The 20,604-nt window shown below is 39.7% G+C and overlaps 1 non-coding gene across 1 annotated transcript; it reads right to left on the minus strand.

Moving 5' to 3' along the window:
* Positions 1-977: 977 nt before the first annotated feature.
* LOC137749947 (U6 spliceosomal RNA) lies at positions 978-1,082 on the minus strand. Its single transcript, XR_011070327.1, has one exon. It is a non-coding gene; the product is annotated as a U6 spliceosomal RNA (small nuclear RNA).
* Positions 1,083-20,604: the final 19,522 nt, after the last annotated feature.

Below are 20,604 nucleotides of genomic sequence, written 5' to 3' on the forward strand. Positions count from 1 at the left end.
ACAAAGGCCACATACTTTATGATTTCATTTATATGAAATGTCCAGAATAGGCAAGTATATAGAAATAGAAAGTCAATTAGGGTCTAGGGAAAGTGGGGACTGGGGAGTGATTGTTAATAGTAATTGCTACTACCAGGTTTCTTGGGGGGGGGTGATAAAAATGTTCTAAAATTAGATAGTGGTGATGGTTGTGAACACACTAAAAATCATCAACTTGTACACTTTAAAAATTGTGGTAAAATATACATAACATAAAATTTATCATTTTAACAATTTTAAAATGTACAGTTCAGTGAAATTCAGTACATTTACATTGTTGTGCAACCATCACCACTATACATCTCCAGAACTCTTTTCATATTACAAACTAAAACTCCATAGCCTATTAAACAATAACTCCTCATCCCCTCCTCTCTCCAGCCCTTGGCAACCACCATTCTACTTCCTGTCTCTATGATTTTGACTTCTTTAGGTACCTCATGTAAGTGGATCATACTGTATTTTTCTTTTTGCGAGCAGCTTATTTCACTGAGATAATGTCCTCAAGGTTTGTCCAGGCTAGAGCATGTGTAAGAATTTCCTTTCTTTTAAAAGGAAGATAATATTCAGTATATATGTGAATATATACACTGGTTGTATATATTCAGGTTGCTTCAACCTTTTGGCTGTTGTGAATAATGCTGTTATGAACATAGGTGTTCAAATATCTTTTTAAAACCCTGCTTTCAGTACTTTTGGGTTTATCCCTAGGATTGGAATTGCTGGGTCATAGAGAAACTCTGTTTTTCATTTTATTGAGGAACCACCATACTGTTTTCCATAATTGCTGCACTATTTTATCTTCCCACCAGCAATGCACATGGGTTCCAGTTTCTCCATATTCTTGCCAACATTTGTTATTTTCTGTTTAAAGAAATTTTTTTTTTAAATGATAGTCATCTTAATGGATGTGAAATGGTATCTTACTGTGGGTTTTTTTTTTTTTTTAACGCTTCACAAATTTGCATGTCATCCTTGTGCAGAGATCATCCTAAACTCTGTTATCATCTCAATTTTAGTGTATGTGCTGCTGAAGCAAGCACTTGTGGTTATGATTTGCATTTTCAATTGGTTGCTTTTAAGGCATTAGCTCTCTTTTTTATTAATTAATTAATTTTAAAAATTTGGTTGTGCTGGGTCTTAGTTGCTGCAGGTGGGCTCCTTAGTTGTGGCTCGCTGGCTCCTTAGTTGTGGCACCTAGGCTCCTTAGTTGTGGCATGTGAACTCTCAGCTGTGGCATGCATGTGGGATCTAGTTCCCTGACCAGGGATTGAACCTGGGCCCCCTGCATTGGGAGCACAGAGTCTTAACCACTGTTCCACCAGGGAAGTCCCCAACTGTTCACTTTTAAAGAGTGAATTTTGTCATATAGTAATTACATCTCAATTTGAAAAACTGTTCGTTGAGAGACCCTAGAAGCACTGAGCATGCCTAATGTTCAGATCTTGGCTTCTAAATATCTTTCTTCACTAAAGCAGCCCCAATCTGGGGCAGAGAGAGTAGAAGGTAAGCCTGGGACATTTCATTGTGCCAAAAAGCAAGGAAGTGCTCAAATAATGATGAGACATGTCTAAAGGACAATGGCCAAATTTGGGACAATTTGAGCATCAAAAAGAACAATGACTGTAATTGTAATATAATGCATAAATAACAATCTATGAATTCACGGTAATAAAAAGGAGAGAGAGAGAGAAAAAAAAGTGATTCTTTATGGAAGAGGGCAAGGAATGATAGAATTTAAAAATCATCATTTTTTGCAACTCCTAATGAAATAATTGGTTCAAGCAAGGATTAGTAATATATGCTGCAGCCATTAAGTGAACAATTATCAGGAAGCCATACATCCACATGGTATCATCCCCAGATTACATATTAATTGCAAATGGAAACACATACCTTTGCAATGGAGAAGTCTGGCGATCACAACTTTAAACAAGTGATCAAATTCAACATGACAAATTGTAGAAAAGCTTGATAGTTGTGCTTCCTAATATGAGGCAATATTAAGTACACAACATCAACTATTAAGTATTCTTACTAAAATCGTTTGCCTGAATGTAATCAAGCTTCTCTAGACCTGATCTCCACTTTCTAGGAATTCAGGGGATAGTGGGACAAATGAAAAGACGCCATGTAGGATATTTTACAAGGCAATTGACCTAAAATCTTCAAAAAGTCAATGCCATGAAGAAAAAGAAAATAAACAGCAGCAGCAAGGGGACTGCTGTACAGTCTGTCATACAGAGTGAAGTAAGTCAGAAAGAGAAAACCAAATATGGTATGCTAACGAATATATATGGAATCTTAAAAAAAAGAAAATGGTACTGATGAACCTAGTTGCAGGGCAGGAATAAAGAGGTAGACATAGAAAATGGACTTGAGGACATGGGGTGGGAGGGCGAAGCTGGGGTGAAGTGAGAGTAGCATCAACATATATACACTACCGAATGTAAAATAGTTGGCTGGTGGGAAGCAGCCAAATAGCACAGGGAGATCGGCTTGGCTCGGTGCTTTGCGATGACCTAGAGGGGTGGGATAGGGAGGATGGGAGGGAGGCTCAAGAGGGAGGGGATATGGGGACATGTGTATGCATATGGCTGATTCGCTTTGTTGTGCAACAGAAACTAACACAGTATTGTGAAGCAATTATACTCCAATAAAGATCTATTTAAAAAAAAAAGACATTTGAGAGACCGAATTAAACAATAACAACAGCAACAAAACACAACACTTGTTCAGTAAGGGCCTACTGCTGACTGCATATAGATTTTGTAAATTGATGCTAAAATGATGCAGGCACATTATTTATCATGCTTTAATGATAATCTAAAATACTTATAGTTAAAATTTTTTAATGAATGTAAATTTTTATTGTAAATCTCTTTCGTATTCCCTCCCTTATGGGAAAAGAAATTATAATCACATAAAGGGCTGTGCCTGAAAGCAGATAATATAGCATGTGCTTCATGATATTTGTATGATTTATCACTAAATCACAGATTCAACCTGGAAGAAAATAGAAATGTATGGAACAATTTTTCATGTCATTAGGCATGTAAAATCATTCCACTTGTTAATGCCATTAACTGCAGTATGGGCCACTTCATAACATAATATTTCTAGACAAAGTGAAACTTTAAAATAGCACTGTCCTTGGGACTTCCCTGGTGGTCCAGTGGTTAAGACTCTACTCTTCCAATGCAGGGTGTGTGGGTTCTATCCCTGGTTGGGGAACTAATATCCCTCATGCTGCGCCATGGCCAAAAAAAAAAAAAAAGCGTATATGAAAAAAAATAGCACCGTCCAACAGAAATGTAATGTGATCCACAAAGTGAACCCATATATAATTTTACATTTTTAAATGTAATGTTTAAAAAGTAAAAAGAAATAGGTAAAATGAATTTTAATGATATATTTTATTTAATCCAATATATCCAAAACATTATCATTTCAATAAGTAATCAATATAAAAATTATTTAAGACGTACTTCACATTCTTTGATATAAGTGTCTCAAATCTGGCATATAATTTACACTTTCAGCACATTTCAGTTTGGACTGAGCACATTTCATATACTCAATAGTGGCTTCTCTGTTGGACTAGACAGTGCAGGTCTAGAATATAAATACTGAAATACTGAGTCTAAATAGGATTGGTTTTTAAGTGCTACAGTTGAGCAATATCAAATACAGAATTTTCAAGAGTGAACTTTCCTAACATGTACTTTTGATTTGCTTTGGTACTAAAATGTTTTGTCAGGGGTGAAAAAATAAGCTGACAAATTCTGTTTACCTACCAAGTGATTAATATTTTTGCACTTAAGATAAAAGAGTGGAGATGACAGTGGTGATGGAGGGCAAGAACCTCCAATTTTACATATCTGCATTCAATATCACTAAACACGGAACTAGCTTATACAGTTTGCCATGAGTGTCTGAATGCAAGGGACGTAAATGTTCCAAATCCTACCAATTCTCCCTTCAAACCAGCTAACATTTTTCCTTTTAGGTTTCCACTACCCAGACCTTAACCCAAGCTCTTTTCCATTGGCGCCTGGGCAGATAGAGAAGGCTTCTCTGTTTTCTCTGCTCCAGAAATTGCCCCAGCCCTGCCTCACAGGCACCACCAGGTCTGTCCTCCTTTTCCACATCCTGCCTCACAGACCCTCCTGTAGATGCAACTCCAGCCACCTCACTGTGACCAGCCATCCTGGGTGGACAGATTCTATTATCCGCCCTAACCCTGTCTTTCCACCTCGAATGCTATCTTCCCTCAGTAACCCAGGCTCACCCCTGATGTTGCGCTTTCTATCACATCATTTCCCTCAGCTAAGACATTCTTCCCTCCCTCTGTCTGGCTAGTTAAGTTCTATTTGCCTTCCCCTGCTTGGTGTAAATTTCGTTTCTTTCAAGGAAGTTTTGTTGTTCAGACTGTTGGCAGTCTGCTTTCCCCTCCTTCTCCACGTTGGGTCACCTGTCCTCCGTGCCATTCACTGTCTCGTGATTGTCCCCACGTGTATGTTACTTTGCTTGCGAGGCTGCAGGGCCAGGTCACTGACTCCCGCATATTGCGACCTCTTTGTTCTCCCCTCAGCACCCTGTGCAGGGCAGAGCCCACAAGAGGCTCTCGCAGTTACCCACAGGACTTCCTTCCCGAGGCCTCTCCACAGTGCCGAGATGTCTAGAAAGTCAAAAGACACGCTTAATGCTCGTACTTGAAAAAAGTGTCAGGACCATGGGAGACATTTGCTTTTTGTGGTAGATTGATTGCAAAAATATCCTCAGTTCTTCAACCTGTCCTGTATCCATGCCTGTTGTTATGTGACTTTGTGGCTCCTCCTACCAGGAGGTGGACCCCGCTTCCCCAGTCTTGAATCTGAGTGGGCTATGTGACTTGCTTTGGCCATGAGAATGAGGCAGAAGAGACAAAGCACCAGTTATGACCCTAGGCCTCCAGGTAAACACGGTCAGAAGTCTGGGCTCCCACATGCTGGTCTCGCTCTGCCAGTAACCAACGAGGATACTAGGGCAAGACACTTCACCTCCTGGGTCTCCATTTCCTCATCCATGAAATAAAGAGATCCAACCAGGATAATCCTAAAGAGCCTTCTAGGTCTTTATCACTTCATGTTCATGAAAACTATGAATATATGTATATTATATATAGCTGCTCTCACCCAACTAGACTACTGAATTAAAATTTTGCCAGCCATTGTGGAAAATGAAAGTATTCTACACATGCAACAGATAATCGAGACATTGTGTCCACACAGTCTTAGCAATCATTAATAAAATCTTGAACCATCTTTGGAAATAGTCACTAAAAAAAGCAACTAGTATTTGCCAGGTGATTTCGTGTACCCTTGTCTCATTGAATTCTCACAACTCTGTAAGATTAAGATGGATAATCTCTCTTTAGTTTGGGGGAAACCATCCCCAAATTAATTAAGTTACCTTCAGGTACTTGGGTGTGAAGACAACCTACTAAAACACTTGTAAAGGTGGTAAATTTTAAATACCTTAATCCTCTTCCTTCAGAGTTTACGCCAAGGGGAAGGTCCACAGTCAGGGATTTCCCTATAACTTCTGTTTCTTTGGGAAGTTCTCCCAGTTAGAGCCTGTCATGGCCAGATGGCCAGGGACCCACAATTCACAGAATAACATTCGCATTTAAATTGTAAATGTCATATATCAATAGGTTCATCTCTCTCTTTACAAAGTACACTTACAGTTTTAAACTGTGGCCCTTTAATGAACATCAGTACTGATAGTGCACTGTAATTCATATTCTCATAAGTAGCTAGTAAATAAAATGTAAAGAATTGCATGTTTTGCCTTTTTATAAAGGTCACATTTGTTACATATAAACACTTAAAATATGCTATAATTTTTGTAACCCTAATTTGAAATTTCTTTAATTTATGTTGATATAATATAGACTTGATAAAAGGAAGAAATGTGCTGTCTACTAAGAGAAACAGTTTCCACCTACATCTGAGCCCTTTAGGGTACAGAGAACACTGATCTTATAGGATGGCTGGTTTCATATTAGCTCTTTCTAGAGAAGAACAGAACACACCTAGTTTTTTTCCAGTGCCTAAGTAGGCAACTGCTCTAGAAGGACGGTGGTCTACACATACTCCAATCCAATTCTCCCCCCACTGCCCAAATCAGACAGTGAACCTATTGACTCACCAATTCAAAGGAGCATTTAACAAAAACAAAACCAAAAATTCAGATGTAGATGTCTGCTTCTAGCTATGGCAGAGGAGCTGGTATCAGAGTTATTCTCCTACTGAAAACCACTATGAAAATTAGATTTGCTTAAAAGCTGGGGTTTTTTTTAATTGAAATATAGTTGGTTTACAATACTGTGTTAGTTTCAGGGGTACAGCAAAGTGATTCAGTTTTATATGTATTTTTTCAGATTATTTCCATTATAGGTTATTACGAGATATTGAATATAGTTCCCTGTGCTATATAGTATATCCTTGTTGCTCATCTATTTTATGTATACGTAGTTTGTATCTGTTAATCCCATACTCCTAATTTATCCTTCCCCTGCTTTCCTCTTTGGTAACCATAAGTTTGTTTTCTATGTCTGTGAGTCTGTTCCTTTCCTTTTCTTTTTTTGGCCATGCTGTGCAGCTTGTGGGATCTTAGTTCCTCAACCAGGGATTTAACCTGGGCCCTCGGCAGTGAAAGTGCAGAGTCCTAACCACTGGACCGCCAGGGAATTCCCTTGTTTCTGTTTTGTATATAGGTTCATTTGTATTATTGTTTTAGATTCCACATATAAGTGATATCATATAGTATTTGTCTTTCTCTGTCTGACTTACTTCACTTAGTACGATATTCTCTAGGCCCATCCTTGTTGCTGCAAGTGGGAATATTTCATTCTTTTTTATGGCTGAGTAATATTCTATTGTATATATATACCACATCTTAAGCCAATTGTCTGTTGATTGGCACTTGGGTTGTTTCTATGTCTTGGCTGTTGTAAATAGTGCTACTATGAACATTGGGGTGTACCTATCTTTTTGATGTAGAGTTTTCATCTTTTCTGTATATATGCTCAGGAGTTGGATTGCTGGATCAGATGGTATCTCTATTTTTAGTTTTTAAAGAACCTCCATATTGTTTTCCATAGTGGCTGCACCAATTTACATTCCCACCAACAGTGTAGGAGGGTTCCCTTTTCCCCACACCCTCTCCAGCATTTATTATTTGTAGATTTTTGATGATGGCCATTCTGACTGGTGCGGGGTGATATACCTCATTGTGGTTTTGATTTGCATTTCTCTAATAATTAGCAATATTGAGTGTTTTTTCTTGTGACTGTTGGCCATCTGTATGTATTCTTTGGAGAAATGTCTGTTTAGGTCTTCTACCCATTTTTTTATTGAGTTGTTCGTTTTTTTGATATTGAGTTGCATGAACTGTTTGTATATTTTGGATATTAACTCCTTGTTGGTTACATCGTGTGCAAATATTTTCTCCCACTCTGTAGGTTCTTTTCATTTTGTTGATGGTTTCATTTGCTGGGCAAAAGCTTTCAAGTTTGATTAGGTCTCATTTGTTTATTTTTGTTTTTTATTTATTTTGCCTCAGGTGACTGATCTAAGAAAATATTGCTACAATTAATGTCCAAGAATGTTTTGCCTATGTTCTCTTCTAGGAGTTTTATGGTGTCATGTCTTATATTTAGGTCTTTCAACCGTTTTGAGTTCATTTTTGTATATGGTGTGAGGGAGTGTTCTAATTTCATTAATTTACATGTTGCTGTCCAGCTTTCCCAACAGCACTTGTTAAAGAGACTGTCTTTTCTCCATTGTATATTCTTGCCTCCTTTGTTGTAGGTTAATTGACCATAGTGTGTGGGTTTATTTCTGGGCTCTCTATTCTGTTCCATTGATCTATATGTCTGTTTTTGTGCCAGTACCATGCTGTTTTGATAACTGCAGCTTTGTAGTATTGTCAGAAGTCTGAAAGGGTTACGCCCCTAGTTTGTTTTTTTCCTCAGGATTGCTTTGGCAGTTCTGGGTCTTTTGTGCTTCCATATAAATATTAGTATTATTTGTTCTAGTACTGTGAAAAATGTCATGGGTATTTTGATGGGGATCACATTAAATCTGTAGATTGCCTTGGGTAGTATGGCCATTTTTAACAATATTAATTCTTCCAATCCAAGAGCATGGGATACCTTTCCATTTCTTTGAATCACCTTCAGTTTCCTTTAATAATGTTTTATAGTTTTCAGTGTAAAGGTCTTTCACTTCCTTGGTTAAATTCCTAGGTATTTTTTTAATGTGATTTTAAATGGAATTTTAAAAAACTTTCTCTTTATGATATTTCATTGTTGGTATAAAGAAATGCAACCGATTTCTGTATGTTAATCTTATATCCTGCTACCTTGAGGAATTCATTTATTAGTTCTAATAATTTTTGTGTGGAATGTTTAGGATTCTGTATATCAAGTATCATGTCATCTGCAAATAGTGACAGTTTACCTCTTTCCTTCCAATTTGAATACCTTTTATTCCTTTTTCTTGTCTGATTGTAAAAAGCTGTGTGTTGTTTTTTTTTTTTCTTTTGAGGGCATTCAAGAGTAAGCAAGATAGCTAGGACTTGAAGGACTATTGTCCTAAAGCAGAGAGAAGTGCATCAATTGTGTTCTACATTCTTAGTGACTTTTTCCCCTCAGAGTGGTTGCCAATTCACGGTTCTAGCCATAGGGACTGAATATAAAGCAGAAACATAGAACCTGCAGCAAGTTTACTGGGCTAAGGGAGACAAAAATTGGAGTTCAGGGCTACCTAGGTAGGTGGGATTTGAGGGGAAAAGATCCCAGAAGGGAGAGAAATACAAAGAAGTGAGCCTGAAATTCTATTTATAATCCCATCTCAACATTTGTTGACACTTAAATTGAGCTCATGAGATTCCAAGAAAATGAACATAAAGTTACCAAGGGGCTAAAGAGCTAAGCAGAGATTTTGGCAGTCTCACATTTATGAGGAGACACATGTAGGAGTTTAAAGTTCACCAACTGAGACCCATGAACAGGTACTGCTCTAGAGGTAAATGCAAACTGGACATAGACCAGCTTTAACTTGACCAAGGTGATCTGCCTTAATCTGTCTGTCTGCCAGTGTGAGGAGGGCATCCATGCGGGAAGTTGGCCTAAGGCCCAGTGTAGGAGCCAGAACAACATGTGGAGGGTATTTCATAGCAGAGCTGCCAGTACAGGGTGACAAGGGTGTCCGTGGCAGGGGAGGGGCAGGCTGGCATAGGAAATGCATTCACAAGTGGGGGTGGCCCATCCTGGGGACTCAGAGCCCAAGAAAGGTGAGGAGGATATCCCAATGGAGTGGGGAAGGGGCCGTCTTGAGTGTCAGGTCCTGAGCAGGGTGGGGAAGGAAATCACATGGGGTTGTTGGGGAGGCCCAGAGTTTGGTTTCAGAGGCTGAGCAGTGGAAAGGTGGGCATCCATGTAGAAGGCCAGCCTGGCATAGGGTGTTGGAGCCCAGGCAGGGAGAGGACGGTGTTCATGCAGTAGGCTTGTCCTATGTGAGAAGTCAAAACCTGAGTGGGAATTTTGCAGGAGAGACGGGTTGGTGGCGGTGATGCAAAATTGGTTATATAACTAAGCATACTAAGGATGAATGGAGCCACGTTTCTCACTGTCAGAGAAAGGCGTTACAAACATGACTTGAATAAACCCTGTGATGTTGGATTGGAATTCAAGGTATTGGTGTGAGCTTATAGTTTTCAATAGAGATAGATAGAGATAGAAATAAATGTGTGCGTGTGTGTGTGTGTGTGTGTGTGTGTGTGTGTATACCTATGTATTCTCTTGCTCTGTCTACTGAAAGGACCTGGGAGAAGGAACATCCCAACATGAATAAGCACAAGTAAGCCTGGGATATGTTCTGATGGAAAGCCAGGAGGTACTCAAAAATGATGGGACTATGTCAAAAAGACACTGATAGTAATTTGAAGGGATTCCCATTAGTCAAGTCAGGGACAATTTGAGAATCAAAAACATAATAATAGTAATGGATTATACATTTAATTAATCAGAAAGTTCATACTGATATAAATAGGTAAACAAATTGGCGGAAGGTTTGATGAGGAGCAGGACATTACATGGTTTAAAATTACTTCCCCATAAATATTTATTAATTACAAAGGACAATAGAGTAACTTTAACTACATACTGTATGATTCCATTTATATAACATTATGAAAAAGGCAAAACTACAGAGATGGAGAACAGATTAGTGGTTGCCAGGTATTAGGGGTGGAGGGAGGGCTTCACTACAATGTTTCTGGAGTAATATTTTATGGCGTGATGAAACTGTTTGCATCTCGTCTATGGTAATGGTTACATGATTCTATGTATTTGTCCAAGCTTATAGAAGTGTGCACCGAAAAGTGGAAAAGCCTGAGAGACAACACCTTAATCAAACAATCAAAGTGAACATCATCAGTAATGGGACGAACTGAAGCCCTGTGATCCCTGAGGGGATGCAACGAGAAGAATGCAGCATCACTTTTGTGATATTCCCGCCAAGGATGCATAACCTGAGAATTCGTTTGGAGGTTCTAGCAGGGGAACACAGCTATACCCTTGGTGGAAGATCAGTCCTCCTCTTTCAGGGAAGTTCTTCCTCTTTGACACAGTCAGTGTGCAGCTTTGGGAGGAAGCATGTGGAGCAATGATCAAGGAAGGGGACACCCACCTGGTCAGCCAGATCAGATCAACCCTGGCACTCAATAGGGTGACAGATGTCACACAACCAGATCGCTCTCATATCCTAAAGATGCATAAACTGCATCTAATCATGAAGGAGCATCATACAAACCCCAATTGACCCACATTCAGCAGAATACCTGCCTTGTGATCTTTAAAAGTGTTAAAGCCAGGAAAGTCATGGAAACATGAGAAAGTCTTCTATAATTTTCAGCCATAAATCGTGTACATATTTTGTTAGATTCATGTCTAGGTATTTCATTTGCTTTTGAGTGGTTATAAATGGTCTTGTGTTTTTAATTTTTTTTTCACATCTTTGTTGTTAGTATATTGAAGTATGTTTGATTTTTGTGTGTTGATTTTGTAGCCTGAAACCCTGCTGAAGTGTTGTTTCTCAGACTTTCCTTGAACATACTTTAGAATTCCATTTGACCTCTCTACACTGATTTTTTAGAAAATTGAAATATAGTTGGGATCCCACAAGTGCCCTGAGCCCTGCGCTTCAGGCAGTCAGAGCTCTGTGCTGGGCTGAGAACCTTGGAGTCTTGGCATTTGGCTTGCTGTGCATCCGGCCACTGAACCTCGTTCATTAGCACTTCTAACAAAGCCAGGACCTGGGGAAATGCTGGGGAAGTCTTCCGGTCGCAGGAAGGTATAAGTTCAGTGTTTTGAAGCAAAGACTGTGGAAGAGTTGCAGAAGTCTTTCCTGCTTCATTTTCCAGCACCTCATACACGGCGTCGGCCTCGCAGAAGAATATGAAAGAGATTCATTTTAACTGTGATTCAGTGAGGAGAGGCCTCTGAAGGCTGGTCCTGGGGAAAATTTTCCGGAGGTGGATCAAAAAAGATCTTGCTACTGAACTACCCTGGAGCCTGAGGGGAGGGCGGCCTCACTGAGGCTGCCAGCTCTGGAGGAGCCCCACCAGCCGAAGCCGTGACAGTTTTTGGGACAGCGGGCCAGTTGTGTCAACAAGTAACATAAAGACAAAATGGAAAAACAAGGAGGTTTGTGCCTGAGATCATGTTGATGTGAAACCAAGGATGACCACCTTGTGCCAGGAGTTGCCAGTCTGCCACCTGCTAAAGAAGAGGATGTGTCACCAATACGTGCCATTGGAATTTCTCCCCGGGGCAGAGAGTGAGTACAACTTGGAGGAGCTTCAAGATGGCGGACGAGTAAGACGCGGAGATCGCCTTCCTCCCCACAAATACATCAGAAATACATCTACATGTGTAACAACTCCTATAGAACACCTACTGAACGCTGGCAGAAGACCTCAGACCTCCCAAAAGGCAAGAAACTCCCCAGGTACCTGGGTAGGGGAAAAGAAAAAAGAAAAAACAGACAAAGAATAGGGACGACCTGCACCAGTGGGAGGGAGCCGGGAAGGAGGAAAGGTTTCCACACACTAGGAAGGCCCTTCGCGGGTGGAGACTGCGGGTGGCAGAGGGGGGAAGCTTCGGAGCCATGGAGGAGAGCACAGCAACAGGGGTGCGGAGGGCAAAGTGGAGAGGTTCCCCCACAGAGGAGCGGTGCCGACCAGTACTCACCAGCCCGAGAGGCTTGTCTGCTCACCCGCCGGGGCGGGCGGGGGCTGGGAGCTGAGGCTCCGGCTTTGGAGGTCGGATCCCAGGGAGAGGACTGGGGTTGGCGGCGTGAACACAGCCTAAAGGGGGCTTGTGCGCCACAGCTAGCCGGGAGGGAGTCCGGGAAAAGGTCTGGAGCTGCCAAAGAGGCAAGAGACTTTTTCTTGCCTCTTTGTTTCCTGGTGCGCGAGGAGAGGGGATTAAGAGCACCGCTTAAAGGAGCTCCAGAGTCGGCGCGAGCCGCGGCTATCAGCGCGGACCCCAGAGACGAGCATGAGACGCTAAGGCTGCTGCTGCCGCCACCAAGAAGCCTGTGTGCAAGCACAGGTCACCATCTACACCTCCCCTCCTGGGAGCCTGTGCAGCCCGCCACTGCCAGGGTCCCGTGATCCAGGGACAACTTCCTCAGGAGAACGCACGGCGCCTCAGGCTGCTGCAACGTCACGCCGGCCTCTGCCACCGCAGGCTCGCCCCGCAACTGTACCCCTCCCCACCCCCGGCCTGAGTGAGCCAGAGCCCCCGAATCAGCTGCTCCTTTAACCCCGTCCTGTCTGAGCGAAGAACAGACCCCCTCAGGTGACCTACACCCAGAGGTGGGTCCAAATCCAAAGCTGAACCCCTGTGCGAACAAAGAAGAGAAAGGGAAATTTCTCCAAGCAGCCTCAGGAGCAGCGGATTAAATCTCCACAAACAACTTGATGTACCTGCACCTGTGGAATACCTGAATAGACAACAAATCATCCCAAATTGAGGAGGTGGACTTTGGGAGCAACGATATATATTATTATATATTATATATATATATATAATATATTATATATATTATATATTTATATATATTATATATATATATATTTCCCCCTTTTTCTCTTTTTGTGAGTGTGTATGTGTATGCTTCCGTGTGTGATTTTGTCTGTATAGCTTTGCTTTTACCATTTGTCCTAGGGTTCTGTCTGGTTTTTTTTTTTTTTTATTACTTAAAAAATTTTTTTTTCTTAATAATTTTTTTTATTTTAATAACTTTATTTTATTTTATTTTACTTTATTTTATTTTATTTTATTTTATTCTTTCTTTCTATTTTTTCTCCCTTTTATTCTGAGCTGTGTGGATGAAAGGCTCTTGGTGCTCCAGCCAGGCATCAGGGCTGTGCCTCTGAGGTGGGAGAACAAAGTTCAGGACACTGGTCCACCAGAGATCTCCCAGCTCCACGTAATATCAAATGGCAAAAGCTCTCCCAGAGATCTCCATCTCAACGCCAAGACCCAGCTCCACTCAACGACCATCAAGCTACAGTGCAGGACACCCTATGCCAAACAACTAGCAAGGCAGGAAAACAACCCCACCCATAATCATAATAAGGCCACAGACACCCCAAAACACACTACCAGACGTGGCCCTGTGCACCAGAAAGACAAGATCTAGCCTCATCCACCAGAACATAGGCACTAGTCCCCTCCACCAGGAAGCCAACACAACCCGCTGAACCAAACTTAGCCACTGGGGACAGACACCAAAAACAACGGAAACTACGAACCTGCAGCCTGCGAAACATTTAGAGAAGAGCTAACAGCTATCCTTCTCAAACTCTTCTAAAATATCAGAGGGAGGAACACTCTGAAACTCATTCTATGAGGCCACCATCACTCTGATACCAAAACCAGACAAAGATGACACAAAGAAAGAAAACTACAGGCCAATATCACTGATGAACATAGATGCAAAAATCCTCAACAAAATACTAGCAAACAGAATCCAACAGCACATTAAAAGGATCATACATTATGATCAAGTGGGGTTTATCCCAGGAATGCAAGGATTCTTCAATATACGCAAATCAATCAACGTGATACACCATATTAACAAATTGAAGGAGAAAAACCACATGAACATCTCAATAGATGCAGAGAAAGCTTTTGACAAAATTCAACACCCATTTATGATAAAAACCCTCCAGAAAGTAGGCATAGAGGGAACTTTCCTCAACATAATAAAAGCCATATATGACAAACCCACAGCCAATATCGTCCTCAATGGTGAAAAACTGAAACCATTTCCACTAAGATCAGGGACAAGACAAGGTTGCCCACTCTCACCACTATTATTCAACATAGTTTTGGAAGTGTTAGCCACAGCAATCAGAGAAGAAAAAGAAATAAAAGGAATCCAAATCGGAAAAGAAGAAGTAAAGCTGTCAATGTTTGCAGATGACATGATACTATACATAGAGAATCCTAAAGATGCTACCAGAAAACTACTAGAGCTAATCAATGAATTTGGTAAAGTAGCAGGATACAAAGTTAATGCACAGAAATCTCTTGCATTTCTATACATTAATGATGAAAAATCTGAAAGTGAAACTAAGAAAACACTCCCATTTACCATTGCAACAAAAAGAATAAAATACCTAGGAATAAACCTACCTAAGGAGACAAAAGACCTGTAGGCAGAAAAATATAAGACACTAATGAAAGAAATTAAAGAAGATACAAACAGATGGAGAGATATACCATGTTCTTGGATTGGAAGAATCAACATTGTGAAAATGACTGTAGCACCCAAAGCAATCTACAGATTCAATGCAATCCCTATGAAACTACCACTGGGATTTTTCACAGAACTAGAACAAAAAATTTCACAATTTGTATGGAAACACAGAAGACCCCGAATAGACAAAGCAATCTTGAGAAAGAAAAATGGAGCTGGAGGAATCTGGCTCCCTGACTTCAGACTATACTACAAAGCTACAGTAATCAACATAATATGGTACTGGCACAAAAACAGAAATATAGATCAATGGAACAGGATAGAAAGCCCAGAGATAATCCCACGCACATATGGTCACCTTATCTTTGATAAAGGAGGCAAGAATATACAGTGGAGAAAAGACAGCCTCTTCAATAAGTGGTGCTGGGAAAACTGGACAGCTACATGTAAAAGAATGAAATTAGAACACTCCCTAACACCATACACAAAAATAAACTCAAAATGGATTAAAGACCTAAATGTAAGGCCAGACACCATCAAACTCTTAGAGGAAAACATAGGCAGAACATTTTATGACATAAATCACAGCAAGATCCTTTTTGACCCACCTCCTAGAGAAATGGAAATAAAAACAAAGATAAACAAATGGGACCTAATGAAACTTAAAAGCTTTTGCATAGCAAAGGAAACCATAAACAAGACCAAAAGACAACACTCAGAATGGGAGAAAATATTTGCCAATGAAGCAACTGACAAAGGACTAATGTCCAAAACATACAAGCAACTCATGCAGCTCAATATCAAAAAAAAAACAACCCAATCCAAAAATGGGCAGAAGACCTAAATAGACATTTCTCCAAAGAAGATATACAGATTGCCAACAAACACATGGAAGAATGCTCAACATCATTAATCATTAGAGAAATGCAAATCAAAACTACAATGAGATATCATCTCATACCGGTCAGAATGGCCATCATCAAAAAATCTACAAACAATAAATGCTGGAGAGGGTGTGGAGAAAAGGGAACCCTCTTGCACTGTTGGTGGGAATGTAAATGGATACAGCCACTATGGAGAACAGTATGGAGGTTCCTTAAAAAACTAAAAATAGAACTACCATACGACCCAGCAATCCCACTACTGGGCATATACCCTGAGAAAACCATAATTCAAAGAGAGTCATGTACCAAAATGTTCATTGCAGCTCTATTTACAATAGCCAGGACATGGAAGCAACCTAAGTGTCCATCGACAGATGAATGGATAAAGAAGATGTGGCACATACATACAATGGAATATTACTTAGCCATAAAAAGGAACGAAACTGAGTTATTTGTAGTGAGGTGGATGGACCTAGAGTCTGTCATACAGAGTGAAGTAAGTCAGAAAGAGAAAAACAAATACCATATGCTAACACATATATATGGAATCTAAAAAAAAAAAGAAAAGAAAAAAAAAAGAAAATGGTCAGAAGAACCTAGGGGCAAGAAGGGAATAAAGATGCAGACCTACTACAGAATGGACTTGAGGATACGGGAAGGGGGAAGGATAAGCTGGGACAAAGTGAGAGAGTGGCATGGACATATATACACTACCAAATGTAAAATAGTTAGCTAGTGGGAAGCAGCCACACAACACAGGGAGATCAGCTTGGTGCTTTGTGACCACCTAGAGGTGTGGGATAGGGAGGGTTGGAGGGAGGGAGATGCAAGAGGGAAGAGATATGGGGACGTATGTATATGTATAACTGATTCACTTTGTTATAAAGCAGAAACTGACACACCTTTGTAAAGTAATTATACTCTAATAAAGATGTTTAAAAAAATAAAAAGAAATATAGTTGGTATACAATTTTATGTTAGTTTCAGGGGTACTACATAGCAATTTGACATTTGCATACATTATGAAGTGATCACCAGCAGAACTCTAGCAGTCATCTGTCCTCATACAAAGTTATTTACAATATTATTGACCGTGTTCCTTATGCTGTATAATACATCCCCATGGCTTATTTATTTTATACTCAGTGAGCTTTTTTCAGAGTACTAGATTTATTTATTTATTTTAAAATTATTTCATTTATTTATTTTTATTTATTTGGCTGCAGTTGTGGCATGCGGGATCTTTAGTTGCGCCATGCAAGATCTTTTAGTTGTGGTATGTGGGATCTAGTTCCCTGACCAGGGATCAAACCCGGGCCCCCTGCATTTGGAGTGCAGAGTCTTAACTGCTGGATCACCGGGGAAGTCCTTAGATTCATTTATTTTTAATAGTCCATGCTTCTTAGTACCACCTTCTTACCTTAGCTTTGTTGTTGTTGATGGTAATGATTTTTTGTTTGTTTTTATTGTGGTAAGAACATTTAACATGAAATCTACTCGCTTAACAAAATTTTAAGTGTGTAATAGCATATTGTTAATTATAGGCATGATATTGTACAGCAGATTCCTGAATTTCTGTTTATTTTTTTCGTCTGTTTTCTCTTTGTTGCTCAGATTGGATCATTTCTATCCTTCTAGCTTCAGGTTCACTCCTCTGTCATCTCTACTCTTCTAATGAGCCCATCCAGTGAGTTGTTTTTTTTGTTTTTTTTTTTATTTCAGTTGTTGCTTTTCAAATTCTGAAATTTTCATTTGGTTCTTTTTATATTTCATATTTCTTTGAATGTTTGCTAAACAATTAAAAATATGTCATCCCTGAATACCCCAATATGCTTCTGTATCAGAGTGGAAGCTCAGCTTCCACTAAAAGATGCGGCTGTAAAAAGCAACCCCAAACCTCAGCAACATATGACAAAGGTTTATTTTCCTTCGCATTACATGTAAGCTGTTAATCACCAGTGGCTATACTCCAGCGTATGGATAGGCTGAGTCTATTTCACCTCTCTCTTCATCCTGGGATCCAGGATGAAGGAGCAGCCCCTAGCTAGGTCATGCCATTCCCATGGAAGAAGGAAAAGAAGAAGGGAGCAGACAGAAATTTGCAGTGCCACTTCAAGCTTCTGTCAGACTGGCAAAGTGTCACTTCTGCTTATATTTCACTGACCAAAGGCCAGCATGATGTCAATGGAGAGGGAAAATATACTCCTCCTAGAGGAAGGCCTGTAAATCACAGGGCAAGAGATGAAGGGAGGGGAGGATATATAATTCTTATCCAGAAAAGAAGGATCAAATAATTGAGAACAATAATACATCACTAAAGCATTTCCAAAGAGTAAGGACATTTCCTACTTAATCACAACCCCTTGTCACCTCTAACCAAATTAACAACAATTCCTTAATATCATCTAATACTCAGCCTATATTTAAAATTTTCCAATTATCCCAAAACTATATTTAAAATATAATTTATTCAAACCAAAATCAATCAAGGGCCAATGTAACATGGTTACATGTCTTAAAGTCTTCTAAAATCGAGAACAGTCAGGAAACTGCATTTTTTTTCATCATGGGATGTTTTTTCAAGGGACTTGGGCATTTGTCCAGCAGTATCTTCTACCTTCTGGATTTGTTTGGTTGACTCCTCATGGTGTCAGTTTAACCTGTTCCTCCATCCCCAGATTTCTCATTAAATGAAAATTAGATATAAATAATCAGTTAAACTCAGGTTACATATTTTTGGAAAGAACATTCAGGTACTACTGTGTTGTTCATATTACATCACACCAGGCGGCATATATGTCTTGCTGTCTTACCACGAAGGGTGATAAGATTGATCATTGTGTTAAGGTGTTGACAATCTGATTCCTCCAATGTAAATTTTTCCCTCTTGTTAATATCACACCTGTGGTGTGAGACTCATGAACTATGTGAATAGCTGGTTCCCAACCAACCTTTCATTCAAATGCTTTGGCATCCATTGACAAGCTTGCCTGAATTAATTGTTTTCAGTTGTAGTAAAATGATAATTGTTATCGTTACTTTTACATTTGTTAGCTGGCAATCTTGTGTAAAGAAGGGTGTTCTTTATCATCATATCTCATATATTTATGAGATAGCTAGATAGACAGATAGCTATTAGATTAAAAAATAAAGCTCTTAGGATCCTATACATTGAGTTTTTAATCTTACTTTTAAGAAGCTAGTATTATATCATAAACACTTTTCTCTATATATTCTTTTTTTTTAATTTTTTTATTTTTATATTTCTGGCTGTGTTGGGTCTTCGTTTCTGTGCGAGGGCTTTCTCCAGTTGCGGCAAGTGGGGGCCACTCTTCATCGTGGTGCACGGGCCTCTCACTATCAGGGCCTCTCTTGCTGCGGAGCACAGGCTCCAGATGCGCAGGCTCAGTGATTGTGGCTCACGGGCCTAGTTGCTCCGCGGCATGTGGGATCTTCCCAGACCAGGGCTCGAACCCGTGTCTTCTGCATTGGCAGGCGGATTCTTAACCACTGTGCCACGAGGGAAGCCCCCTCTCTATATATTCTTCAAAATAGTTTTGATGGCTTATAATATGCATTATGGTGATGAATGACTATGATGAGTATTAATCTAATATACAGAATCTGTATGCTGAGCATTATAAAACAGTTTTTTTGTGTTTCCTTGACTTCCATGGCTTCGATATTTTAAAATATTACAGGGCAAGTATTTTGTAGAATATCAGTCAATTTGAATTTGTCTGATAATTTCTCATGATTAGATTTAGGTTATGCATCTAGAATTTCTAGAATTCTTGAATTTCTATCTGGTTCTTTAAAAAACTTTTCTCATTTCTCCATTGAGATTCCCTGTTTGTTCATCCACTGTGGCTACATTTTCCTATAGTTTCTCTATCATATTTATTATACTTGTTTCAGCTAATTCCAAATCAAACATATGAGTCACTTATGGGTCATTGTGTACAATATGTTATAGAAAATCTGGGTTAAGTTATCTTCCTCTAAAGAATATTGCATTTTGTTGTGGCAACAGTTAAATTACTTGCAGATTATCTTGATCCTTGGGGGCTTAGTTTTAGCCTTCATTAGAGAAGGCATATTCAGTTTTTCCCTTGGTCCTCAGATGTGGTATTTGCTCCTAAGGTGTAGCTCTTCAGGAATGTCAGTGGAAAGCTCTAGCTGTTTGCCAAGCTCCTCTATTTTGGTTGGACTTAAATGCCAAACTCCTTAGTCCTAGGCAGCTGCTAAAATCTCAGCTCAGTTCCTTAGCCTCTTTTTTGCTGAGTTTCTTGAAGTCTTGTCCTGTGCATACACAATTTAGGAATCAGTCAAGGATTAAAGGGATATTTATATTAAAATTTTGGATCTCCTTCTTTTATGACTGATTCCTTTCTGGGTTGTTCTCTCCCCTGCCCGTTCCTGCTCCCTGATTTCCAGTGCTTCTGGATCATTTCCAAAACTCTGATTTCTGTCTCACACTAGTAAAACTGCTACTCTCTGCTTGAGCTCTATTTGCCTAGCCACTTCAGTAAACTATGAAATGCCCCAAGGGGAAAAGCTGATTTTCTGTCTCACCCAGTGAGCTTCTCTTCTTCAAGGATAATATCCTTCCCATATCTCTCTACTTTGGGTTGCTCTCCAGTGCCTTCACACAGTTGTTTTTTATATTTTGTCCAGGATTTACAATTGTTATTGGCAAGAGAGTTAATCTAATACAGGCTACTCCTCCATTCCATAACCTAGAACCGGATAGGTGTGTTTTGATTCAAGGTTATTTAGAATTCATTATAAAGATGAAGAAGTAAATCATACAAGCAGTAATAATATTTATATTTTAATGAATTTGTTTCTGTTTG

Source organism: Eschrichtius robustus, chromosome 1 (genome assembly GCF_028021215.1).
Source record: "Eschrichtius robustus isolate mEscRob2 chromosome 1, mEscRob2.pri, whole genome shotgun sequence".
Classification (NCBI taxonomy): Eukaryota; Metazoa; Chordata; class Mammalia; order Artiodactyla; family Eschrichtiidae; genus Eschrichtius; species Eschrichtius robustus.